The sequence below is a fragment of the Hemiscyllium ocellatum genome, unplaced genomic scaffold, assembly GCF_020745735.1.
Source record: "Hemiscyllium ocellatum isolate sHemOce1 unplaced genomic scaffold, sHemOce1.pat.X.cur. scaffold_697_pat_ctg1, whole genome shotgun sequence".
In the NCBI taxonomy this organism is placed as follows: domain Eukaryota; kingdom Metazoa; phylum Chordata; class Chondrichthyes; order Orectolobiformes; family Hemiscylliidae; genus Hemiscyllium; species Hemiscyllium ocellatum.
In genome coordinates, this window is record NW_026869179.1 from 187552 (window position 1) to 203626 (window position 16075).

A 16075-nucleotide genomic window follows, 5' to 3' on the forward strand; every position below is an offset into this window, starting at 1 on the left:
CTAACCCCCTGTCCCTGGGAGTGTTTGATGGGGGGACGGTGTAGAGGGAGCTGTACCCTGTATCTAACCCCCTGTCCCTGGGAGTGTTTGATGGGGGGGCGGTGTAGAGGGAGCTGTACCCTGTATCTAACCCCCTGTCCCTGGGAGTGGGGGACGGTGTAGAGGGAGCTTTACTCTGTATCTAACCCCCTGTCCCTGGGAGTGTTTGATGGGGGGACAGTGTAGAGGGAGCTGCACCCTGTATCTAACCCCCTGTCCCTGGGAGTGGGGAGCAGTGTAGAGGGAGCTGTACCCTGTATCTAACCCCCTGTCCCTGGGAGTGGGGGACAGTGTAGAGAGAGCTTTACTCTGTATCTAACCCCCTGTCCCTGGGAGTGGGGGGACAGTGTAGAGGGAGCTTTACTCTGTATCTAACCCCTTGTCCCTGGGAGTGAGGGGGACAGTGTAGAGAGAGCTTTACTCTGTATCTAATCCCCTGTCCCTGGGAGTGGGGGGGACAGTGTAGAGGGAGCTTTACTCTGTATCTAACCCCCTGTCCCTGGGAGTGGGGGGACAGTGTAGAGGGAGCTTTACTCTGTATCTAACCTCCTGTCCCTGGGAGTGAGGGACGGTGTAGAGGGAGCTTTACTCTGTATCTAACCCCCTGTCCCTAGGAGTGGGGGGACAGTGTAGTGGGAGCTTTACTCTGTATCTAACCCCCCTGTCCCTGGGAGTGAGGGACGGTGTAGAGGGAGCTTTACTCTGTATCTAACCCCCTGTCCCTGGGAGTGTTTGATGGGGGTCGGTGTAGAGGGAGCTGTACCCTGTATCTAACCCCCTGTCCCGGGGAGTGTTTGATGGGGGGCAGTGTAGAGGGAGCTTTACTCTGTATCTAACCCCTTGTCCCTGGGAGTGGGGGACGGTGTAGAGGGAGCTGTACCCTGTATCTAACCCCCTGTCCCTGGGAGTGGGGGACAGTGTAGAGGGAGCTGTACCCTGTATCTAACCACCTGTCCCTGGGAGTGTTTGATGGGGGGACAGTGTAGAGGGAGCTGTACCCTGTATCTAACCCCCTGTCCCTGGGAGTGGGGGACAGTGTAGAGGGAGCTGTACCCTGTATCTAACCCCCTGTCCCTGGGAGTGTTTGATGGGGGACGGTGTAGAGGGAGCTGTACCCTGTATCTAACCCCCTGTCCCTGGGAGTGGGGGACGGTGTAGAGGGAGCTTTACTCTGTATCTAACCCCCTGTCCCTGGGTGTGGGGGGACGGTGTAGAGGGAGCTTTACTCTGTACCTAACCCCCTGTCCCTGGGAGTGGGGGTCGGTGTAGAGGGAGCTGTACCCTGTATCTAACCCCCTGTCCCTGGGAGTGTTTGATGGGGGACGGTGTAGAGGGAGCTGTACCCTGTATCTAACCCCCTGTCCCTGGGAGTGGGGAGCAGTGTAGAGGGAGCTGTACCCTGTATCTAACCCCCTGTCCCTGGGAGTGTTTGATGGGGGGACAGTGTAGAGGGAGCTGTACCCTGTATCTAACCCCCTGTCCCTGGGAGTGGGGGACAGTGTAGAGGGAGCTGTACCCTGTATCTAACCCCCTGTCCCTGGGAGTGGGGGACAGTGTAGAGGGAGCTTTACTCTGTATCTAACCCCCTGTCCCTGGGAGTGGGGGACAGTGTAGAGGGAGCTGTACCCTGTATCTAACCCCCTGTCCCTGGGAGTGGGGGACAGTGTAGAGGGAGCTTTACTCTGTATCTAACCCCCTGTCCCTGGGAGTGGGGGACAGTGTAGAGGGAGCTGTACCCTGTATCTAACCCCCTGTCCCTGGGAGTGTTTGATGGGGAGCAGTGTGGAGGGAGCTGTACCCTGTATCTAACCCCCTGTCCCTGGGAGTGGGGGGACGGTGTAGAGGGAGCTGTACCCTGTATCTAACCCCCTGTCCCTGGGAGTGTTTGATGGGGGGACAGTGTAGAGGGAGCTGTACCCTGTATCTAACCCCCTGTCCCTGGGAGTGTTTGATGGGGGACGGTGTAGAGGGAGCTATACCCTGTATCTAACCCCCTGTCCCTGGGAGTTGGGGGACAGTGTAGAGGGAGCTTTACTCTGTATCTAACCCCCTGTCCCTGGGAGTGAGGGGGACAGTGTAGAGAGAGCTTTACTCTGTATCTAATCCCCTGTCCCTGGGAGTGGGGGGACAGTGTAGAGGGAGCTTTACTCTGTATCTAACCCCCTGTCCCTAGGAGTGGGGGGACAGTGTAGTGGGAGCTTTACTCTGTATCTAACCCCCCTGTCCCTGGGAGTGGGGGACAGTGTAGAGTGAGCTTTACTCTGTATCTAACCCCCTGTCCCTAGGAGTGGGGGGACTGTGTAGTGGGAGCTTTACTCTGTATCTAACTCCCTGTCCCTGGGAGTGGGGGACGGTGTAGAGGGAGCTTTACTCTGTATCTAACCCCCTGTCCCTGGGAGTGGGTGGACGGTGTAGAGGGAGCTTTACTCTGTATCTAACCCCCTGTCCCTGGGAGTGTTTGATGGGGGACAGTGTAGAGGGAGCTGTACCCTGTATCGAACCCCCTGTCCCTGGGAGTGGGGGACAGTGTAGAGGGAGCTGTACCCTGTATCTAAACCCCTGTCCCTGGGAGTGGGTGGACGGTGTAGAGGGAGCTGTACCCTGTATCGAACCCCCTGTCCCTGGGAGTGGGGGGACGGTGTAGAGGGAGCTGTACCCTGTATCTAACCCCCTGTCCCTGGGAGTGGGTGGACGGTGTAGAGGGAGCTGTACCCTGTATCTAAACCCCTGTCCCTGGGAGTGGGGGGACGGTGTAGAGGGAGCTGTACCCTGTATCTAACCCCCTGTCCCTGGGAGTGGGTGGACGGTGTAGAGGGAGCTGTACCCTGTATCTAACCCCCTGTCCCTGGGAGAGGGGGACGGTGTAGAGGGAGCTGTACCCTGTATCTAACCCCCTGTCCCTGGGAGTGGGTGGACGGTGTAGAGGGAGCTGTACCCTGTATCTAACCCCCTGTCCCTGGGAGTGGGTGATGGGGGGCGGTGTAGAGGGAGCTGTACCCTGTATCTAACCCCCTGTCCCTGGGAGTGGGTGGACGGTGTAGAGGGAGCTGTACCCTGTATCTAACCCCCTGTCCCTGGGAGTGGGGGATGGGGGGCGGTGTAGAGGGAGCTGTACCCTGTATCTAACCCCCTGTCCCTGGGAGTGGGGGATGGGGGGCGGTGTAGAGGGAGCTGTACCCTGTATCTAACCCCCTGTCCCTGGGAGTGGGTGGACGGTGTAGAGGGAGCTGTACCCTGTATCTAACCCCCTGTCCCTGGGAGTGGGGGATGGGGGGCGGTGTAGAGGGAGCTGTACCCTGTATCTAACCCCCTGTCCCTGGGAGTGGGTGGACGGTGTAGAGGGAGCTGTACCCTGTATCTAACCCCCTGTCCCTGGGAGTGGGTGGACGGTGTAGAGGGAGCTGTACCCTGTATCTAACCCCCTGTCCCTGGGAGTGGGTGGACGGTGTAGAGGGAGCTGTACCCTGTATCTAACCCCCTGTCCCTGGGAGTGGGTGGACGGTGTAGAGGGAGCTGTACCCTGTATCTAACCCCCTGTCCCTGGGAGTGGGTGGACGGTGTAGAGGGAGCTGTACCCTGTATCTAACCCCCTGTCCCTGGGAGTGGGGGACAGTGTAGAGGGAGCTGTACCCTGTATCTAACCCCCTGTCCCTGGGAGTGGGTGGACGGTGTAGAGGGAGCTGTACCCTGTATCTAACCCCCTGTCCCTGGGAGTGGGTGGACGGTGTAGAGGGAGCTGTACCCTGTATCTAACCCCCTGTCCCTGGGAGTGGGGACGGTGTAGAGGGAGCTGTACCCTGTATCTAACCCCCTGTCCCTGGGAGTGGGGACGGTGTAGAGGGAGCTGTACCCTGTATCTAACCCCCTGTCCCTGGGAGTGGGGACGGTGTAGAGGGAGCTGTACCCTGTATCTAACCCCCTGTCCCTGGGAGTGGGGGACGGTGTAGAGGGAGCTGTACCCTGTATCTAACCCCCTGTCCCTGGGAGTGGGTGGACGGTGTAGAGGGAGCTGTACCCTGTATCTAACCCCCTGTCCCTGGGAGTGGGCGATGGGGGACGGTGTAGAGGGAGCTGTACCCTGTATCTAACCCCCTGTCCCTGGGAGTGGGTGGACGGTGTAGAGGGAGCTGTACCCTGTATCTAACCCCCTGTCCCTGGGAGTGGGTGATGGGGACGGTGTAGAGGGAGCTGTACCCTGTATCTAACCCCCTGTCCCTGGGAGTGGGGGATGGGGGACGGTGTAGAGGGAGCTGTACCCTGTATCTAACCCCCTGTCCCTGGGAGTGGGTGGACGGTGTAGAGGGAGCTGTACCCTGTATCTAACCCCCTGTCCCTGGGAGTGGGGGACGGTGTAGAGGGAGCTGTACCCTGTATCTAACCCCCGTCCCTGAGAGTGGGGGACGGTGTAGAGGGAGCTTTACTCTGTATCTAACCCCCTGTCCCTGGGAGTTGGGGATGGGGGACAGTGTAGAGGGAGCTGTACCCTGTATCTAACCCCCTGTCCCTGGGAGTGGGGGACAGTGTAGAGGGAGCTGTACTCTGTATCTCACCCCCGTCCCTGAGAGTGGGGGACGGTGTAGAGGGAGCTTTACTCTGTATCTAACCCCCTGTCCCTGGGAGTTGGGGATGGGGGACAGTGTAGAGGGAGCTGTACCCTGTATCTAACCCCCTGTCCCTGAGAGTGGGGGACGGTGTAGAGGGAGCTTTACTCTGTATCTAACCCCCTGTCCCTGGGAGTGGGTGGACGGTGTAGAGGGAGCTGTACCCTGTATCTAACCCCCTGTCCCTGGGAGTGGGGGACAGTGTAGAGGGAGCTGTACCCTGTATCTAACCCCCTGTCCCTGGGAGTGTTTGATGGGGGACAGTGTAGAGGGAGCTGTACCCTGTATCTAACCCCCTGTCCCTGGGAGTGGGGGACAGTGTAGAGGGAGCTGTATCCTGTATCTAACCCCCTGTCCCTGGGAGTGGGGGGCGGTGTAGAGGGAGCTGTACCCTGTATCTAACCCCCTGTCCCTGGGAGTGGGGGACAGTGTAGAGGGAGCTGTACCCTGTGTGTAACCCCCTGTCCCTGGGAGTGTTTGATGGGGGGCGGTGTAGAGGGAGCTGTACTCTGTATCTAACCCCCTGTCCCTGGGAGTGGGGGACAGTGTAGAGGGAGCTGTACCCTGTATCTAACCCCCTGTCCCTGGGAGTGTTTGATGGAGGGTCAGTGTAGAGGGAGCTGTACCCTGTATCTAACCCCCTGTCCCTGGGAGTGTTTGATGGGGGGTCAGTGTAGAGGGAGCTGTACCCTGTATCTAACCCCCTGTCCTTGGGAGTGGGGAGCAGTGTAGAGGGAGCTGTACCCTGTATCTAACCCCCTGTCCCTGGGAGTGTTTGATGGGGGGTCAGTGTAGAGGGAGCTGTACCCTGTATCTAACCCCCTGTCCCTGGGAGTGTTTGATGGGGGGTCAGTGTAGAGGGAGCTGTACCCTGTATCTAACCCCCTGTCCCTGGGAGTGTTTGATGGAGGGTCAGTGTAGAGGGAGCTGTACCCTGTATCTAACCCCCTGTCCCTGGGAGTGTTTGATGGGGGGTCAGTGTAGAGGGAGCTGTACCCTGTATCTAACCCCCTGTCCCTGAGAGTGTTTGATGGGGGGACAGTGTAGAGGGAGCTGTACCCTGTATCTAACCCCCTGTCCCTGGGAGTGGGGGACAGTGTAGAGGGAGCTGTATCCTGTATCTAACCCCCTGTCCCTGGGAGTGGGAAGCAGTGTAGAGGGAGCTGTACCCTGTATCTAACCCCCTGTCCCGGGGAGTGTTTGATGGGGGGCAGTGTAGAGGGAGCTTTACTCTGTATCTAACCCCCTGTCCCTGGGAGTGGGGGATGGTGTAGAGGGAGCTGTAACCTGTATCTAACCCCCTGTCCCTGGGAGTGGGGGACAGTGTAGAGGGAGCTGTACCCTGTATCTAACCCCCTGTCCCTGGGAGTGGGGAGCAGTGTAGAGGGAGCTGTACCCTGTTTCTAACCCCCTGTCCCTGGGAGTGGGGGACAGTGTAGAGGGAGCTTTACTCTGTATCTAACCCCCTGTCCCTGGGAGTGGGGAGCAGTGTAGAGGGAGCTGTACCCTGTATCTAACCCCCTGTCCCTGGGAGTGTTTGATGGGGGGTCAGTGTAGAGGGAGCTGTACCCTGTATCTAACCCCCTGTCCCTGGGAGTGTTTGATGGGGGACAGTGTAGAGGGAGCTGTACCCTGTATCTAACCCCCTGTCCCTGGGAGTGTTTGATGGGGGGTCAGTGTAGAGGGAGCTGTACCCTGTATCTAACCCCCTGTCCCTGGGAGTGGGGGGACAGTGTAGAGGGAGCTTTACTCTGTATCTAACCCCCTGTCCCTGGGAGTGAGGGGGACAGTGTAGAGGGAGCTTTACTCTGTATCTAATCCCCTGTCCCTGGGAGTGGGGGGGACAGTGTAGAGGGAGCTTTACTCTGTATCTAACCCCCTGTCCCTGGGAGTGGGGGGACAGTGTAGAGGGAGCTTTACTCTGTATCTAACCCCCTGTCCCTAGGAGTGGGGGGACAGTGTAGTGGGAGCTTTACTCTGTATCTAACCCCCCTGTCCCTGGGAGTGAGGGACGGTGTAGAGTGAGCTTTACTCTGTATCTAACCCCCCTGTCCCTGGGAGTGAGGGACGGTGTAGAGGGAGCTGTACTCTGTATCTAACCCCCTGTCCCTGGGAGTCGGGGGCGGTGTAGAGAGAGCTTTACTCTGTATCTAACCCCCCTGTCCCTGGGAGTGAGGGACGGTGTAGAGAGAGCTTTACTCTGTATCTAACCCCCTGTCCCTGGGAGTGGGGGGACAGTGTAGAGGGAGCTTTACTCTGTATCTAACCCCCTGTCCCCAGGAGTGAGGGACGGTGTAGAGAGAGCTTTACTCTGTATCTAACCCCCTGTCCCTGGGATTGGGGGACGGTGTAGAGAGAGCTTTACTCTGTATCTAACCCCCGTGTCCCTGGGAGTGAGGGACGGTGTAGAGAGAGCTTTACTCTGTATCTAACCCCCTGTCCCTGGGAGTGGGGAGCAGTGTAGAGGGAGCTGTACCCTGTATCGAACCCCCTGTCCCTGGGAGTGGGGAGCAGTGTAGAGGGAGCTGTACCCTGTATCTAACCCCCTGTCCCTGGGAGTGGGGGGACAGTGTAGAGGGAGCTTTACTCTGTATCTAACCCCCTGTCCCTGGGAGTGTTTGATGGGGGACAGTGTAGAGGGAGCTGTACCCTGTATCTAACCCCCTGTCCCTGGGAGTGTTTGATGGGGGGACGGTGTAGAGGGAGCTGTACCCTGTATCTAACCCCCTGTCCCTGGGAGTGTTTGATGGGGGGGCGGTGTAGAGGGAGCTGTACCCTGTATCTAACCCCCTGTCCCTGGGAGTGGGGGACGGTGTAGAGGGAGCTTTACTCTGTATCTAACCCCCTGTCCCTGGGAGTGTTTGATGGGGGGACAGTGTAGAGGGAGCTGCACCCTGTATCTAACCCCCTGTCCCTGGGAGTGGGGAGCAGTGTAGAGGGAGCTGTACCCTGTATCTAACCCCCTGTCCCTGGGAGTGGGGGGACAGTGTAGAGGGAGCTTTACTCTGTATCTAACCCCCTGTCCCTGGGAGTGGGGGGACAGTGTAGAGGGAGCTTTACTCTGTATCTAACCCCTTGTCCCTGGGAGTGAGGGGGACAGTGTAGAGAGAGCTTTACTCTGTATCTAATCCCCTGTCCCTGGGAGTGGGGGGGACAGTGTAGAGGGAGCTTTACTCTGTATCTAACCCCCTGTCCCTGGGAGTGGGGGGACAGTGTAGAGGGAGGTTTACTCTGTATCTAACCCCCTGTCCCTGGGAGTGAGGGACGGTGTAGAGGGAGCTTTACTCTGTATCTAACCCCCTGTCCCTTGGAGTGGGGGGACAGTGTAGTGGGAGCTTTACTCTGTATCTAACCCCCCTGTCCCTGGGAGTGAGGGACGGTGTAGAGGGAGCTTTACTCTGTATCTAACCCCCTGTCCCTGGGAGTGTTTGATGGGGGTCGGTGTAGAGGGAGCTGTACCCTGTATCTAACCCCCTGTCCCGGGGAGTGTTTGATGGGGGGCAGTGTAGAGGGAGCTTTACTCTGTATCTAACCCCCTGTCCCTGGGAGTGGGGGGACGGTGTAGAGGAAGCTTTACTCTGTATCTAACCCCTTGCCCCTGGGAGTGGGGGACGGTGTAGAGGGAGCTGTACCCTGTATCTAACCCCCTGTCCCTGGGAGTGGGGGACAGTGTAGAGGGAGCTGTACCCTGTATCTAACCCCCTGTCCCTGGGAGTGGGGGGACAGTGTAGAGGGAGCTGTACCCTGTATCTAACCCCCTGTCCCTGGGAGTGTTTGATGGGGGACGGTGTAGAGGGAGCTGTACCCTGTATCTAACCCCCTGTCCCTGGGAGTGGGGGACGGTGTAGAGGGAGCTTTACTCTGTATCTAACCCCCTGTCCCTGGGTGTGGGGGGACGGTGTAGAGGGAGCTTTACTCTGTACCTAACCCCCTGTCCCTGGGAGTGGGGGTCGGTGTAGAGGGAGCTTTACTCTGTATATAACCCCCTGTCCCTGGGAGTGGGGGACAGTGTAGAGGGAGCTTTACTCTGTATCTAACCCCCTGTCCCTTGGAGTGTTTGATGGGGGACGGTGTAGAGGGAGCTGTACCCTGTATCTAACCCCCTGTCCCTGGGAGTGGGGACGGTGTAGAGGGAGCTGTACCCTGTATCTAACCCCCTGTCCCTGGGAGTGTTTGATGGGGGGACAGTGTAGAGGGAGCTGTACCCTGTATCTAACCCCCTGTCCCTGGGAGTGGGGAGCAGTGTAGAGGGAGCTGCACCCTGTATCTAACCCCCTGTCCCTGGGAGTGGGGAGCAGTGTAGAGGGAGCTGTACCCTGTATCTAACCCCCTGTCCCTGGGAGTGGGGAGCAGTGTAGAGGGAGCTGTACCCTGTATCTAACCCCCTGTCCCTGGGAGTGGGGACAGTGTAGAGGGAGCTGTACCCTGTATCTAACCCCCTGTCCCTGGGAGTGGGGGACAGTGTAGAGGGAGCTTTACTCTGTATCTAACCCCCTGTCCCTGGGAGTGGGGGACAGTGTAGAGGGAGCTGTACCCTGTATCTAACCCCCTGTCCCTGGGAGTGTTTGATGGGGGACGGTGTAGAGGGAGCTGTACCCTGTATCTAACCCCCTGTCCCTGGGAGTGTTTGATGTGGGGACAGTGTAGAGGGAGCTTTACTCTGTATCTAACCCCCTGTCCCTGGGAGTGAGGGGACAGTGTAGAGGGAGCTTTACTCTGTATCTAATCCCCTGTCCCTGGGAGTGGGGGGGACAGTGTAGAGGGAGCTTTACTCTGTATCTAACCCCCTGTCCCTGGGAGTGAGGGGGACAGTGTAGAGAGAGCTTTACTCTGTATCTAATCCCCTGTCCCTGGGAGTGGGGGGACAGTGTAGAGGGAGCTTTACTCTGTATCTAACCCCCTGTCCCTAGGAGTCGGGGGACAGTGTAGCGGGAGCTTTACTCTGTATCTAACCCCCCTGTCCCTGGGAGTGGGGGACAGTGTAGAGTGAGCTTTACTCTGTATCTAACCCCCTGTCCCTAGGAGTGGGGGGACAGTGTAGTGGGAGCTTTACTCTGTATCTAACTCCCTGTCCCTGGGAGTGGGGGACGGTGTAGAGGGAGCTTTACTCTGTATCTAACCCCCTGTCCCTGGGAGTGGGTGGACGGTGTAGAGGGAGCTTTACTCTGTATCTAACCCCCTGTCCCTGGGAGTGTTTGATGGGGGACAGTGTAGAGGGAGCTGTACCCTGTATCTAACCCCCTGTCCCTGGGAGTGTTTGATGGGGGACAGTGTAGAGGGAGCTGTACCCTGTATCGAACCCCCTGTCCCTGGGAGTGGGGGACAGTGTAGAGGGAGCTGTACCCTGTATCTAAACCCCTGTCCCTGGGAGTGGGGGGACGGTGTAGAGGGAGCTGTACCCTGTATCTAAACCCCTGTCCCTGGGAGTGGGTGGACGGTGTAGAGGGAGCTGTACCCTGTATCTAAACCCCTGTCCCTGGGAGTGGGGGGACGGTGTAGAGGGAGCTGTACCCTGTATCTAAACCCCTGTCCCTGGGAGTGGGTGGACGGTGTAGAGGGAGCTGTACCCTGTATCTAACCCCCTGTCCCTGGGAGAGGGGGACGGTGTAGAGGGAGCTGTACCCTGTATCTAACCCCCTGTCCCTGGGAGTGGGTGGACGGTGTAGAGGGAGCTGTACCCTGTATCTAACCCCCTGTCCCTGGGAGTGGGTGGACGGTGTAGAGGGAGCTGTACCCTGTATCTAACCCCCTGTCCCTGGGAGTGGGTGATGGGGGGCGGTGTAGAGGGAGCTGTACCCTGTATCTAACCCCCTGTCCCTGGGAGTGGGTGGACGGTGTAGAGGGAGCTGTACCCTGTATCTAACCCCCTGTCCCTGGGAGTGGGGGACAGTGTAGAGGGAGCTGTACCCTGTATCTAACCCCCTGTCCCTGGGAGTGGGGGATGGGGGGTGGTGTAGAGGGAGCTGTACCCTGTATCTAACCCCCTGTCCCTGGGAGTGGGGGATGGGGGGCGGTGTAGAGGGAGCTGTACCCTGTATCTAACCCCCTGTCCCTGGGAGTGGGTGGACGGTGTAGAGGGAGCTGTACCCTGTATCTAACCCCCTGTCCCTGGGAGTGGGTGGACGGTGTAGAGGGAGCTGTACCCTGTATCTAACCCCCTGTCCCTGGGAGTGGGTGGACGGTGTAGAGGGAGCTGTACCCTGTATCTAACCCCCTGTCCCTGGGAGTGGGGGACAGTGTAGAGGGAGCTGTATCCTGTATCTAACCCCCTGTCCCTGGGAGAGGGGGACGGTGTAGAGGGAGCTGTACCCTGTATCTAACCCCCTGTCCCTGGGAGTGGGTGGACGGTGTAGAGGGAGCTGTACCCTGTATCTAACCCCCTGTCCCTGGGAGTGGGTGATGGGTGGCGGTGTAGAGGGAGCTGTACCCTGTATCTAACCCCCTGTCCCTGGGAGTGGGGGATGGGGGGCGGTGTAGAGGGAGCTGTACCCTGTATCTAACCCCCTGTCCCTGGGAGTGGGTGATGGGGGACAGTGTAGAGGGAGCTTTACTCTGTATCTAACCCCCTGTCCCTGGGAGTGGGTGATGGGGTGCGGTGTAGAGGGAGCTTTACCCTGTATCTAACCCCCTGTCCCTGGGAGTGGGGGCGGTGTAGAGGGAGCTGTACCCTGTATCTAACCCCCTGTCCCTGGGAGTGGGTGATGGGGTGCGGTGTAGAGGGAGCTTTACTCTGTATCTAACCCCCTGTCCCTGGGAGTGGGGGATGGGGGACAGTGTAGAGGGAGCTGTACCCTGTATCTAACCCCCTGTCCCTGGGAGTGGGTGGACGGTGTAGAGGGAGCTGTACCCTGTATCTAACCCCCTGTCCCTGGGAGTGGGTGGACGGTGTAGAGGGAGCTGTACCCTGTATGTAACCCTCTGTCCCTGGGAGTGGGGGACGGTGTAGAGGGAGCTGTACCCTGTATCTAACCCCCTGTCCCTGGGAGTGGGTGATGGGGGGCGGTGTAGAGGGAGCTTTACTCTGTATCTAACCCCCTGTCCCTGGGAGTGGGGGATGGGGGACAGTGTAGAGGGAGCTGTACCCTGTATCTAACCCCCTGTCCCTGGGAGTGGGTGGACGGTGTAGAGGGAGCTGTACCCTGTATCTAACCCCCTGTCCCTGGGAGTGGGTGGACGGTGTAGAGGGAGCTGTACCCTGTATCTAACCCCCTGTCCCTGGGAGTGGGGGACGGTGTAGAGGGAGCTGTACCCTGTATCTAACCCCCTGTCCCTGGGAGTGGGGGATGGGGGGCGGTGTAGAGGGAGCTGTACCCTGTATCTAACCCCCTGTCCCTGGGAGTGGGGGATGGGGGGCGGTGTAGAGGGAGCTGTACCCTGTATCTAACCCCCTGTCCCTGGGAGTGGGGGATGGGGGGGCGGTGTAGAGGGAGCTGTACCCTGTATCTAACCCCCTGTCCCTGGGAGTGGGTGGACGGTGTAGAGGGAGCTTTACTCTGTATCTAACCCCCTGTCCCTGGGAGTGTTTGATGGGGGACAGTGTAGAGGGAGCTGTACCCTGTATCTAACCCCCGTCCCTGGGAGTGTTTGATGGGGGGGCGGTGTAGAGGGAGCTGTACCCTGTATCTAACCCCCTGTCCCTGGGAGTGTTTGATGGGGGACAGTGTAGAGGGAGCTGTACCCTGTATCTAACCCCCTGTCCCTGGGAGTGGGGGACAGTGTAGAGGGAGCTGTACCCTGTATCTAAACCCCTGTCCCTGGGAGTGGGGGACGGTGTAGAGGGAGCTGTACCCTGTATCTAACCCCCTGTCCCTGGGAGTGGGTGGACGGTGTAGAGGGAGCTGTACCCTGTATCTAACCCCCTGTCCCTGGGAGAGGGGGACGGTGTAGAGGGAGCTGTACCCTGTATCTAACCCCCTGTCCCTGGGAGCGGGGGATGGGGGGCGGTGTAGAGGGAGCTGTACCCTGTATCTAACCCCCTGTCCCTGGGAGTGGGGGATGGGGGGCGGTGTAGAGGGAGCTGTACCCTGTATCTAACCCCCTGTCCCTGGGAGTGGGTGGACGGTGTAGAGGGAGCTGTACCCTGTATCTAACCCCCCTGTCCCTGGGAGAGGGGGACAGTGTAGAGGGAGCTGTACCCTGTATCTAACCCCCTGTCCCTGGGAGTGGGGGATGGGCGGTGTAGAGGGAGCTGTACCCTGTATCTAACCCCCTGTCCCTGGGAGTGGGGGATGGGGGGCGGTGTAGAGGGAGCTGTACCCTGTATCTAACCCCCTGTCCCTGGGAGTGGGTGATGGGGGGCGGTGTAGAGGGAGCTTTACTCTGTATCTAACCCCCTGTCCCTGGGAGTGGGGGATGGGCGGTGTAGAGGGAGCTGTACCCTGTATCTAACCCCCTGTCCCTGGGAGTGGGGGATGGGGGGCGGTGTAGAGGGAGCTGTACCCTGTATCTAACCCCCTGTCCCTGGGAGTGGGGGATGGGTGGCGGTGTAGAGGGAGCTGTACCCTGTATCTAACCCCCTGTCCCTGGGAGTGGGTGATGGGGGGCGGTGTAGAGGGAGCTGTACCCTGTATCTAACCCCCTGTCCCTGGGAGTGGGTGATGGGGGGGCGGTGTAGAGGGAGCTGTACCCTGTATCTAACCCCCTGTCCCTGGGAGTGGGTGATGGGGGGCGGTGTAGAGGGAGCTTTACTCTGTATCTAACCCCCTGTCCCTGGGAGTGGGGGATGGGGGACAGTGTAGAGGGAGCTGTACCCTGTATCTAACCCCCTGTCCCTGGGAGTGGGGGACGGTGTAGAGGGAGCTGTACCCTGTATCTAACCCCCTGTCCCTGGGAGTGGGGGATGGGGGGCGGTGTAGAGGGAGCTGTACCCTGTATCTAACCCCCTGTCCCTGGGAGTGGGGGACGGTGTAGAGGGAGCTGTACCCTGTATCTAACCCCCTGTCCCTGGGAGAGGGGGACGGTGTAGAGGGAGCTGTACCCTGTATCTAACCCCCTGTCCCTGGGAGTGGGGGATGGTGTAGAGGGAGCTGTACCCTGTATCTAACCCCCTGTCCCTGGGAGTGGGGGATGGGGGGCGGTGTAGAGGGAGCTGTACCCTGTATCTAACCCCCTGTCCCTGGGAGTGGGGGGACGGTGTAGAGGGAGCTGTACCCTGTATCTAACCCCCTGTCCCTGGGAGTGGGGGACAGTGTAGAGTGAGCTTTACTCTGTATCTAACCCCCTGTCCCTGGGAGTGGGGGACAGTGTAGAGGGAGCTGTACCCTGTATCTAACCCCCTGTCCCTGGGAGTGGGTGATGGGGGGCGGTGTAGAGGGAGCTGTACCCTGTATCTAACCCCCTGTCCCTGGGAGTGGGTGGACGGTGTAGAGGGAGCTGTACCCTGTATCTAACCCCCTGTCCCTGGGAGTGGGTGGACGGTGTAGAGGGAGCTGTACCCTGTATCTAACCCCCTGTCCCTGGGAGTGGGGACGGTGTAGAGGGAGCTGTACCCTGTATCTAACCCCCTGTCCCTGGGAGTGGGTGGACGGTGTAGAGGGAGCTGTACCCTGTATCTAACCCCTGTCCCTGGGAGTGGGGGACGGTGTAGAGGGAGCTGTACCCTGTATCTAACCCCCTGTCCCTGGGAGTGGGTGATGGGGGGCGGTGTAGAGGGAGCTGTACCCTGTATCTAACCCCCTGTCCCTGGGAGTGGGGACGGTGTAGAGGGAGCTGTACCCTGTATCTAACCCCCTGTCCCTGGGAGTGGGGGATGGGGGACGGTGTAGAGGGAGCTGTACCCTGTATCTAACCCCCTGTCCCTGGGAGTGGGGGACGGTGTAGAGGGAGCTGTACCCTGTATCTAACCCCCTGTCCCTGGGAGTGGGTGGACGGTGTAGAGGGAGCTGTACCCTGTATCTAACCCCCTGTCCCTGGGAGTGGGGGACGGTGTAGAGGGAGCTGTACCCTGTATCTAACCCCCTGTCCCTGGGAGTGGGTGGACGGTGTAGAGGGAGCTGTACCCTGTATCTAACCCCCTGTCCCTGGGAGTGGGGAATGGGGGGGGGTGTAGAGGGAGCTGTACCCTGTATCAAACCCCCTGTCCCTGGGAGTGGGTGGACAGTGTAGAGGGAGCTGTACCCTGTATCTAACCCCCTGTCCCTGGGAGTGGGGACGGTGTAGAGGGAGCTGTACCCTGTATCTAACCCCCTGTCCCTGGGAGTGGGGGATGGGGGACGGTGTAGAGGGAGCTGTACCCTGTATCTAACCCCCTGTCCCTGGGAGTGGGGGATGGGGGACGGTGTAGAGGGAGCTGTACCCTGTATCTAACCCCCTGTCCCTGGGAGTGGGGGATGGGGGACGGTGTAGAGGGAGCTGTACCCTGTATCTAACCCCCTGTCCCTGGGAGTGGGTGGACGGTGTAGAGGGAGCTGTACCCTGTATCTAACCCCCTGTCCCTGGGAGTGGGGGACGGTGTAGAGGGAGCTGTACCCTGTATCTAACCCCCTGTCCCTGGGAGTGGGGGGACGGTGTAGAGGGAGCTGTACTCTGTATCTAACCCCCTGTCCCTGGGAGTGTTTGATGGGGGGACGGTGTAGAGGGAGCTGTACCCTGTATCTAACCCCCTGTCCCTTGGAGTGGGGGGACAGTGTAGAGGGAGCTGTACCCTGTATCTAACCCCCTGTCCCTGGGAGTGGGGGGACAGTGTAGAGGGAGCTGTACCCTGTATCTAACCCCCTGTCCCTGGGAGTGGGGGGACAGTGTAGAGGGAGCTGTACCCTGTATCTAACCCCCTGTCCCTTGGAGTGGGGGGACAGTGTAGAGGGAGCTGTACCCTGTATCTAACCCCCTGTCCCTGGGAGTGGGGGGACAGTGTAGAGGGAGCTGTACCCTGTATCTAACCCCCTGTCCCTTGGAGTGGGGGATGGGGGACAGTGTAGAGGGAGCTGTACCCTGTATCTAACCCCCTGTCCCTGGGAATGGGGGACGGTGTAGAGGGAGCTGTACCCTGTATCTAACCCCCTGTCCCTGGGAGTGGGGGATGGGGGGCGGTGTAGAGGGAGCTGTACCCTGTATCTAACCCCCTGTCCCTGGGAGTGGGTGATGGGGGACGGTGTAGAGGGAGCTGTACCCTGTATCTAACCCCCTGTCCCTGGGAGTGGGTGATGGGGGGCGGTGTAGAGGGAGCTGTACCCTGTATCTAACCCCCTGTCCCTGGGAGTGGGGGATGGGGGGCGGTGTAGAGGGAGCTGTACCCTGTATCTAACCCCCTGTCCCTGGGAGTGGGGGATGGGGGGCGGTGTAGAGGGAGCTGTACCCTGTATCTAACCCCCTGTCCCTGGGAGTGGGGGATGGGGGGCGGTGTAGAGGGAGCTGTACCCTGTATCTAACCCCCTGTCCCTGGGAGTGGGGGATGGGGGGCGGTGTAGAGGGAGCTGTACCCTGTATCTAACCCCCTG